At 40.8% G+C, this 10,860-nt stretch overlaps 1 pseudogene; it reads right to left on the bottom strand.

The window, feature by feature from the left end:
• Positions 1-636: 636 nt before the first annotated feature.
• Positions 637-1,339, bottom strand: LOC100441273 (replication factor C subunit 3-like; annotated as a pseudogene).
• Between the last annotated feature and the right edge of the window lie 9,521 nt (positions 1,340-10,860).

Raw genomic sequence — 10,860 nt, 5'->3', positions numbered from 1 at the left:
TGAACACCTCTAACCCTGTCCAAGCTCTGTTTATGCTTTCTGAGAACAACTCATTAGTATAGGGATGAACTCAGAAAGGGACCCATGGAGACCCTGGAAGCAAGCTCAGGCTCACTTGAGAAAGGAATTCCAAGGTCCTCAGTATTCATAGTATGGACTATAAAAAGGGCTAAGTTCTCTGGGTGGACAGATCCTTCCTTTACTCCACCAGGGACCAGCATTCCAGGTCTTCTCCTGTAACTACAGCACTGTAAAGCCTGACTGGATAAACCTTAGAGGTAGACCAAGTAACAAAGAGAAGTTCGTCTAGCCTAGGCGATTTTCCTTACCAATCTTGCAGATTTTGCCTTTTCTTCACTGCCAGTGAAACCATCTGAATAGAAAGTTTTCTTTTTCAGGGCTTTCTGATTTTTCCCTTTACTAGTAATGCAATTTCTTCAATAGAAATAGTTTTATATATAAGTTACACACACATATACTAATTAATTATATATATTAATTATATATTATATATATTCTCAGTGAGTTCAGCAGTTTGTGGCTTTTAAGGAATCTATTTCATCTAAATTGTCAAATTTATATGATTAGACTTATTTATAATATTTTCTTATCATCCTTTTAATGTCCATGAGGTCTCTAGTGATATCCTACTTCACACATAAGCAGGGCTTTTGTGAGATTTCTGCAGGACTTCTCTGCAAGTCTATGAGTCAGTTGTGAAGGAAGATTCAGATCTTCCTTCTTGTACACAGTACATAACACATGGTAAATATCTCCAGTGCTGGGAGCAGGCACACAAACTGCCAAGCACCTACTACAAATAGGTGGTATCACATTAGATGTAGAACTGTAGCACAAGATCAATCTGCAGGTGGACATATACTTTTCCATGGTTCTTTACAAGGCATGTTGAGCATCTTTAATAAGTTTGTCAACTTCTGTCAATAATACCATTTTAAAATATCTGACAGTTTGTTTCAAGTTACTGTGACTGAGCCACTGTTTTCGACATCTTCTGAATTACTACCTCATCAATATTTCCAGCATCACTGGGATTAACTTCAAGGTGGTAATTACTTGCAATGGTGCTAATTTCAATTTTTTTAGATGGAGTCCTGATGGTCTGATATTTAATTCTCAATTTTTCCACTCCAACACCATAAAGTTCATGTAGAACACACACAGCATTTGTCTTTTTTCCAGCACCTGATGGTCCATACACTTAAAGGAGAGGAAACTCACCACCCTGCACCAGGTTGTACAGCTGGGCTGCCTGCTCCCTGTGATACTCCATCCATCCCAAGGATTAGGGCTGGTACTTGTCCACCCAGAGGCTCATGAAAGCTTGAGTTCCTGGGGTCTGATAAATGAAAGTCCCACACACATGCCTGTCTTTTTAATAATAACCATTCCGGCCAGTGTGAGATGGTATCTCATCGTGGTTTTGATTTGCATTTCTGAAGAGAGAAAATGTAATGCTACTTTGGTACATGAAATTTGTATTCTGAAGTCAACTTTAACTCCGCAGAGTTACAATATATTTGTAATATCTCATATCTGCCTGCCCTGAAAGGTGAGACTGTTTACTTAAAGGGTACTTCCAGCTGAGTGTGGTGGCTCACGCCTGTAATCCCAGCACTTTGGGAGGCCAAGGCAGGCAGATCACTAGGTCAGGAGATCGAGACCGTCCTGGCTAACACGGTGAAACCCTGTCTCTACTAAAAAAATACAAAAAAAAAATTAGCCAGGCATGGTGGTGGGCACCTGTAGTCCCAGCTACTTGGGAGGCTGAGGCAGGAGAATGGCGTGAACCCAGGAGGTGGAACTTGCAGTGAGCCGAGATGGCACCACTGCACTCCAGCCTGGGCGACAGAGCGAGACTCCGTCTCAAAAAAAAAAAAAAAAGGGCACTTCCACTTCAAGGTGTGACTACAAAGGAAACTAGCGGACATACGCTAGCATTAGAAAAAATAAGTTAAACACTGATAATGAGCTTTTCTAGCTGAATCTGGCAGCCATGAGATTTTCTGCAGAGTCCAAATCCCACCTAAATCCCATTTGTCTTCTAACTAATTCTTCTTTGCTTTCATTCCATTCTGACCACCAGTTTCCTGACCGTAATTGTTAACACATAATACCTTCCAAGTATCAATTTCTAAAATTATAGCTTGCTTTGTGATGATTACAGCTTAGAAGGATGTATCTTCTCTCCTTAACACTATTGGTCTGCAAATCACCATATAGCAAAGGTTATTTCTTTGGGAGTCCTGGAGATGGCCAATTTCTTAGGGAGACATGCCCTAGTTTTCATGTGAAAACACCTCCCCAGCCTCATCCTAGATGCCAAGATTCATATGGCCTGTGAGAGAAAGGAAGTCAGTCTTCCCTCCACTTACACCTGTGAACCCAAAAGTATCTGAGACAGGTCTCAATCAATTTAGAAAGTTTATTTTGGTGAGGTTAAGGATACATCCATGATACAGCCTCAGGAGATTCTGACATGTGCCTAAGATGGTTGGGGAATAGCTTGTTTTTATACAACTTAGGGAGACATAATACATCAGTCAATTCATGTAAAATTTACAGTGGTTTGATCTGGAAGTGTGGAACAACTCTAAGTTGGGGTTTCCAGGTCATAGATAGATTTCAAAATTTTGTGATTGGCATTTGGTTGAAAGCGTTATTATCAACAGAAAGGAATGTCTGGTTTAGAATAAGTGGTCATGAAGACCTAGGTTTTATCATGCAGATGAAGCCTCCAGGTATCAGGCTTCAGAGAGAAGAGATTTTAAATGTTTTTATTCGACTTAAAGTCTGTGTTGATGTTAACACTGTTCAGCTTTTCCTGAATTACAAAAAGGAGGAGGGTATAATGAGAAATACCTGACCCCCCCTTCCCATGAGGGTCTGAACTAAGATTTTCAGGTTAACTTTGGAATGTCCTTGGCTGAAAGGAGGGGTCCATTCAGATGGTTGGGGGCCTTAGAATTTTATTTTTGGCTTACCTACCCAAGTCCCAGTTGTAAGATCAAGGTAGTAACAGAAGATAAGTAAGTAAAGCAGGCTGAACAACAAAAGGAGATCCCAGACGTAGGTGATCGTGATGAGACCTGGAGAGAACTGATTTGGGAGGACTAGTGATGAGCTAAAAAAACATGAGGAATACTCTTTGAGGATGGTGGAGTATGGTGGGAGGACATGTGCTTTTGACCAATGTAAAATTCCAAGTTCAGGTATCTGTGGTCAAACAAAAACCTCAGTCCTCATCACTGGAGCTGACCAGAGAAATGTGAATTTCCAACTTTTCAAGAAGTCCCAAAGGCAAGCCAGGGCACCAGCTATAACCCTGGGCAAAGCAGCTCTCTTGAGTTTAGGCACTTTCCAAAGAAGGCTAATAGATAAGAGCTGTCTGCTGGAAGCACTCCCAGCATTTGGGAAAATAAATCCTTCAGTCCTGATAATCTGGGTGTCCTCTATAGTCCACCCCTTGCAATACGAGGATACAATTCTTCAAGTCAATTCCGGGAACAGTTACTGAAGGATCCCAGTAAGCCTCTCTTTCTAGGGGAAACTTAGAAAAAGAAGATTAACAGGAAAATATATGGCCTTTGCTACTATAGTTGGTCTTGAAGTCACAACTGACACTCAGTGTGTGTCTCTCCTTTACTTTCTTTCTGGATTCCCTTCATCCTCAACTAACACATCCGCTTGTCTCAGTGGTTTACCTTGTGGCGTGATCCATCCCCACATGCCTAAGAAACGTGAGTCCCTGGTCACACAGGCTTCTTAGGCCAAGGCTGTTACACTTGTTCATTTGCCAAGAAAATTTGCCAAGGGTATAGCTGAAAGGTGCCCAAGTGCATTGAGTACCAAATATATTTTCCCTGTCCCCATTATAACAGTATCCCTTTCTCCTTCTGATAATCATTATTAATTATCCTTTCTAAGATGATGACTCTTCTTATTTTCTGTTCTTCACTTTCCAAGAAGAACTTGAAGTAACCAGCTGTTAGCCATAGCTTGCACTTCAATGGGAGTCTTCCTGTATCTTCCTAGTTGGAAGTGTTTCTCCTTGGTAACTAACATATTTAAGATTCCAGAATTTGGGGTACAGGAAACATAAATTCCCCTAAAGGAGTTACTGAGAGTGACAGTGAGCAATGTACTTCTGCTTCCATTCCTTGGTTCACAGAACAAGGTATTCTACCTATTTGAGACATCAGCACCATATTAAAGATTTTGCTATTCTTGCCTCTTGGATCCAGCACACTCAAAAAACAAACAAATAACAAAAAACAAACAAACAAAAAACAGTCCCTTACATATGTTCCAGACTCCTGCCAGTAGAAGTTAGCTATGTTCTGCAACTCTTTTGAAATATAGTCTTTTTACTCCCTTCTCAGACCCCATATGACTCCAGCTGGATTCTGTTGTAACTTAATCCTGGTCATTGAGCTTGTGGCCTGGAGGGGAGGTTAGGGCAGATCCTAAAAAGGATTTCCATGCTGTCATGAAGTTCACAGAACTTGCATCATCTGTAATCAAGGGAAGAGATATGTATAGTTTACACACCAAAATTACAGTAATATGATATTCTGTGTTTTCTATGTACATACTATTATTGGTGAGTTTTGTATTAGAAGGTTTCTTATTGCTTGTTACCATCCTTTTCTTTCAGATTGAAAAACTTTCTTTAGCATTTCTTATATGAAAGTTTTGATATTGATGAAACCCCCTCAGCTCTTGTTTGTCTGGAGGGGGGCTGTTATTTATCCTTAATATTTGAAGGATCTTTTCACTGGATATGCTATTCTAGGATAGAAGATTTTTGTTTGTTTTTCCTTCAGCACTTTAAATATGTCATGTCACTCTCTCGGCCTGTAAGGTTTCCACTGAGGCATCTGCTGCCACACATATTGGATCATCTTTGTATGCTATTTGTTTCTCTTCTCTTGCTGCTTTTAGGATCTTTTTTTTAATTCTTGTCCTTTGGGAGTTTGGGTATTAAATGTCCTTTGGGAATTTGATTATTAAATGTCTTGATGTTGTCTTATTTGGGTTAAATCTCTTTGGTGTTCTGTAACCTTTTTGTACTTAAATATTGATATATCTCTCTAGATTTATAAACTTATCTGTTAATATCTTTTTGAATAAACTTTCTACTCTGATCTCTGTCTGAATGACCTCTTTAAAAGCAAATAATTCTTAAATTTGCCTTTTTGAGGTTATATTTTAGGTCTTATAGGCATGCTTTATTTTTTTTATTTTGTTTCCTCTGAATCTATTTTCAAATAGCATGTCTTCAACCTCACCAATTCTTCTGCTTGAGTATTTCTGCTATTGAGAGACTCTGATGCATTCTTTAGTATGCCAATTGAATTTTTTAGGTCCAGAATTTCTGCTTGATTTTTAAAATTATTTCAATACCTTTGTTAAATTTATCTGATAGGATTCTAAATTACTTCTCTGTGTTATCTTGAATTTCATTGAGCTTCCTCAAAAAAGGTATTTTGAATTCTGTCTGAATGGTTGCATATCTCTGCCAATCCAGCATTAGTCATTGATGCCTTATTTTATTCTTTTGGGGAGGTATTGATGCTTGTGGATGTTTGTCAATGTCTGGGCACTGAAGAGTTAAGTATTTATTGTAGTCTTCAGAGTCTGGGCTTGTTTGTACCTTCTCGGGAAGGCTTTCCAAGTATTCAAAGGGAATTGAGTCTTGTGATGTAAGTCTTTGGTGTTTGGTGACTTTAGCCATACCCATTAACACTGTGTCTCTTTCAAACTCATAGAAGTACCACCTGGTGGTCTTGGGTATGATCTGAGAGAATTCCCCGTATTACCAGACAATCTCTTCTCTTATTTCCCCCAGATAAATGGAGTCTCTCTCATTCTCTCATTCTCTCTCTCTCTCTCTCTCTCTACTCATCCCAGAGCAGCTACACAAATGCTGTCCAGGAGTCAGGTCCTTGAGTTAGAAACCTTAAGAATCTTCTTGGTGCTCTATTCTACTGCTGCTGAGCTAGCATTCAAGCTGTAAAACAAATTCCTTCCCATTCTTCCCTTTTCTTTTCGTCAAGTGAAATGAGTCTTACCCCATGACTACAACTGCCCCAGGCCCATGGCAAGTACTGCTGATGTTCACTCAAGGCTCAAGTGCTCTTCAGTCAGCTTATGGTAAATGCTGCCAGGCCAGGGCTCTCCCTTTAGGGCAATGGGCTCCCTCTGGCCAGGCCAGGTCCAGAAATGCCATCCAGGAGCGAAAGCCTGGAATTGGGGGCTCAGGAGTCTGTTTGGTATTCTATCCCACTGTGGCTCAACTGGTACCCAGGCTGCAAGACAAAATCCCCTTTATTCTTCCCTCTCCTTTCCTCAAGGAAGAGTCTCTCCTGCAACAGTCACCAGAGCTGGAAATGTGCTGGAACATACCTGAAGCTAGCATCACACTGAGTCTCACCCAAGGCCCACAATAAGTACTACCTGAGTATTGCTGATGTTTATTCAAGGCCCAAGGGCTCTTCAGTCAGCAGGTGATAGATCCTGCTAGGATTGGGTCCTTTTCATCAAGGCAGTGAGTTTCCCTCTGGCCCATGGTGTGGAGCTAGGGCCTGGAATGGGGGCCTCAAAACTCTGCCTGCTACCCTTTTTTCTTACTGTGGCTGAGCTGGTATCCAAGGTGCAAGACAAAGTCCTCTTTACTCTTCCCTCTCCTCTCCTCAAGCAGAAGCAAGGAGTTTCTTTTGGATCTGCAATCTGTACTGCCTGGGGTTGGGGGAGGGTGACACAAACACTCCCTTGGCAACCCCAGCTGGTGTCTCACTAAGCCACATGCACCCTAAGTCCAATGGCTCCAAGACCAGCACAGCACCAGGATTTGCCCAGGAATTGCATTTCTTTTGGCCTCATCTGCCTTTCAAGTTCATTTAGGACCTCAGCGTGCTTTAGCCTGAGGTGTCAGGGCTTATCAGAACTCAGGTTCCAAACACAGGGATGGATGATTTGCCTCTGGTGAGGGCTGATTTAAATACTTCCTCTGTGGGTGCCAGTTGGATTCTGCCCTGTGTTGCTTTCCACTGTGACAGGCAGCACTGAGTTCCAGTGCAGAGTCCCACAATCACCACGCTTTTCCTCCCTCAAATGCACAGATTCTCTTTCCCCACCATGTGGCTGCTGCTGGGGGGTGGGGGAGGGGTGGTGTTGGCAAGTGAAGACTGCCCTTCCTACCCTATTTAGTGCCTCTTTCAGTGATATGAAGTTAAAACCAGGTACTGTGATTGCTTACCTGAGTTTTGGTTTTTATGAAGGTGCTTTCTTGTGTGGACGGTTGTTCAATTTGGTGTTCCTGGGGAGGGGAGCACAATCACTGGAGGGTTCTATTCAGCTATCCTGCTCCACCTCTTCCTAGACACTGATCTCTTTGGGTTTTGTTAAATAGTAATGAGAAAAGCAGCCTGATAAAAGAGTTGTCTATATGCAATTGGTTGTTAAGTGGGGTTGAGTATAGAGAGGAGGAAGGAAATATTTTTTAGGGAAAGATAGTTTAGGGTTAAGGAAGAAGAATTTGGAAAAGCCTGGAGGTAAAATATCATGCAATGTTTGATAACATGTTTGGAGGTAAGGTAAACATGGGTAAAAAACAAAATGTATGTGGTCTTCAAGGCTAAGGATATGGAAAGAAAAGCACACTATACTCGTATAATTAAAACCCATGTAGGCAACACTAAGAAGTTCAGGCTTTCTCCTGAAGACTATGGGAAGATTTTGAAGTATTTCAACCAGAAGGTCACACTGGTTTAAGCATAGAGGGGAGGGCTGTAGGACAGGACGTCAGACAGGAAGACCACTTAGAAGGCTGGGTAGCAACCCATATGCGAGAGAATTTGATCCTTTACTCTAAGTCTACACAAAATACAGCTTCTGGATGGAGAATGTGACAAAGGAGCCCCTAGGATTTCTTGTGTATTTGCAAATGCTGTTTTTAGTATCAAACAGAAGACTTGCAAACACTTGTTTGGGATACCACTTTGGCTCCTCTAAATGAAAAATCATTGTCACATTTTAAGGCCTAAGAGTCATTGTCTTTAAAACACCAAATTGAATTTTCAAATACTGAATTAAAAATTCAAACAAAATTTAAATATTTGGGTAAATTTTTACAGCATAAGGCAGTTGAGAAGTCATCCTCAGCTCTCACATGATTTTGACATCTAAAGCTTGATGTCATTATTTTAAAACGTACTTAAAATGTTGTGTGTTTTACTCCGTCTCAAAAAAAAAGAAAAAAATGTTGTGTGTTTTAAAGCTGAATGAAATGTGAGATACCACCAGGCAGTCCCTGATGAAAACAAAAACCACTCCACCTGTGAGCCGCTGCAACAGCTCACCTCCGACCTCTGCCTCCACACTTTCTGAAGTACAATCTACACATGCTAAATCCCGCTGAAAAATCTGTGACGGCCACACATTGCCCACCAGACACTATCTTAACACGTGGGTGAGTTTTACAAGGCCTTCGTTGGCTTGAAGGGTCCTAAACCAGTTAGGCATTCTATTGTGTTCCCTCTTGCTTATGCGTGTAGTTTTCTGTTGTCCTGCCACACTATTCACATCTCTAAAATGGTGATCCATGCCACCATCCCATTCTTCCCATTTTGCCTACATTTTAAGACTAATCTCAAATTTCCCCAAGTGGGAAAACTTCCAGGAACCTCCCACTTAGACATCCTTATGCCTGTGTAGAAAGAATACAGGCAAGCACTAAGAATTACTTCTGAGGGGAATGGTGCAGATCAGCTCTAACCAAGGCGGAGGTGCAGGTGGATGCATTCCCACTGTGGTTTCTCAGAGGCAGACTACCCACTTACACTCCTCAACTACACTTTTGCAGGCCAAGTCCACTACCAACTAAAATTGCTTTCTTTGATTCCACTAGTGAGCTTGCTCAAGGACAGAATGCCCAGACAGCCTTCTCTGCCAGCTGACAGCTTATCAAGTTTATCCCCCCAAAATATGTGTAAACAAGATTCACTGTGCCCTGATTGCCTGAAATTTGCTTTTCTTCTTTCTCTTCTTTCTGTTAGCAATTCTGTATTTGATTTTCTCATTCAAATGACAACTGACCTCCTCAAATGTGACTCATTTCCATGAAAACAGCTAAATGGCATGTAAAATAACTTTCTAAAAGTATCTGAATTATTTTTTATAATAACAAACACATGGTAAAACAGTACTGTATGTTTTTAACAAATTAAAGAAAAGCTGCCGACTTGAAGTAAACACATGTCAATTAGTTAGTTAGTATGGTATTTTCTCTCAATATCCCTAACAAGCTCCAAATAGAAAATTTGCCTTGAGAAAATAAAAACAAAATTAAAAAAAAAGAACAACTCTACAATTTGTAATTTCTTTAACTCATCAAGATTTTGTTTACCATTATATTTCATGTTTGCTGGTAGGAGAGGTATTTCAATCAAGTGAAAAAAAATGTGAATTTGGAGTTTAAATCATGGCTGTTTCAATTGTGTAACCCCAAGCAAGATACCTAGCCCCTCATCATAAGCCTCGGTTTTCTGATCAGTAAAATGGACATAATAATGTAAAACTTTATAAAGTTATTTTGAAGATAAATTGAAATAAGCAATGTAAGTTCTTTGAGAACATGGTTGAAAACAATTTTTGTCTCCTGTCTTTGGCAGGATATTCTTATCTGTTAAAACAACCCCCTTGCTTGCAGACAGTTTATGCATGTTGCTAAGAAAGACGCATTTCCTAAGAAAGACGGAAAGCCTTTGTAAACTGTACTGTGCTGTAGAACCCCTGGCCCAGGCTGAGAATGAATGAATTTATATAATATAAAGAATGACCACAAGTGTACGTGTTCACACAGAGGAAAGGATGGGAGGAAGTCAAAAGCCCCGTGCTGCTATGATACCAACCATTCTAATAACATTGGGATTACTAGGCCAAGAGAGCAAGTGATCAGCATATCTTTTTATTTTTAGACAGAGTCTCGCCCTGTCACCCAGGCTGGAGTGCAATGGCATGATCTTGGCTCCCTGCAACCTCTGCCTCCTGGGTTCAAGCGATTCTCCTGCCTCAGCCTCCTGAGTAGCTGGGATTACAGGCACGCACCACCATGCCCAGCTAATTTTTTGTATCTTTAGTGGAGACGGGGCTTCACTATGTTGGCCAGGCTGGTCTTGAACCCCTGACCTTGTGATCTGCTCTCTTCGGCCTCCCAAAGTGCTGGGATTACAGGCGTGAGCCACCGCGCCCGGCCTTTTTTTTTTTTTTTTTTTTTTTTTTTCTGAGATGGAGTTTTGCTCTTGCTGACCAGGCTGGAGTGCAATGGCGAGATCTCGGCCCACCGCAACCTCCACCTCTCGGGTTCTAGCGATTCCCCTGCCTCAGCCTCCCTAAGTAGCTGGGATTACAGACATGCGCCACCATGGCTGGCTAATTTGTATTTTTAGTAGAGATGGGGTTTCTCCATGTTGGTAAGGCTGGTCTTTTAACATTAAAATGCTGAAGTGTTGGAAAGGAGAGTAGGGCACTGTTTTTCCCTCCATTACTTAAAATTAAATCTTTAAGCACCCTGTCAATAGATCTCTGGCGATAGTTTGGTAATACTAGTGCTGTTAAAAGTCTTTAAGTACCTTTAAGTGTTTGAATGTTCTTTTAAAAACTAATTAAGAGCTCAATGAGTTAACTTTAAAGCAATTCTTTAGAATCTAGTAGATAAAACTAGAGAGTAACAGCAACACACTTAGCAATGAGACTTTACAGATTACAAATTTAAAGAAAACAGAGAAGATCAGAATTTTAAAGCTTGAAAGCCCTTAAAGATGTTATTAGTTTAGT

Source organism: Pongo abelii, chromosome 2 (genome assembly GCF_028885655.2).
Source record: "Pongo abelii isolate AG06213 chromosome 2, NHGRI_mPonAbe1-v2.0_pri, whole genome shotgun sequence".
NCBI classification, from domain to species: Eukaryota; Metazoa; Chordata; class Mammalia; order Primates; family Hominidae; genus Pongo; species Pongo abelii.
The sequence above is the reverse complement of the archived record's forward strand: the minus strand, read 5'-3'. Positions and strand labels throughout refer to the sequence as shown.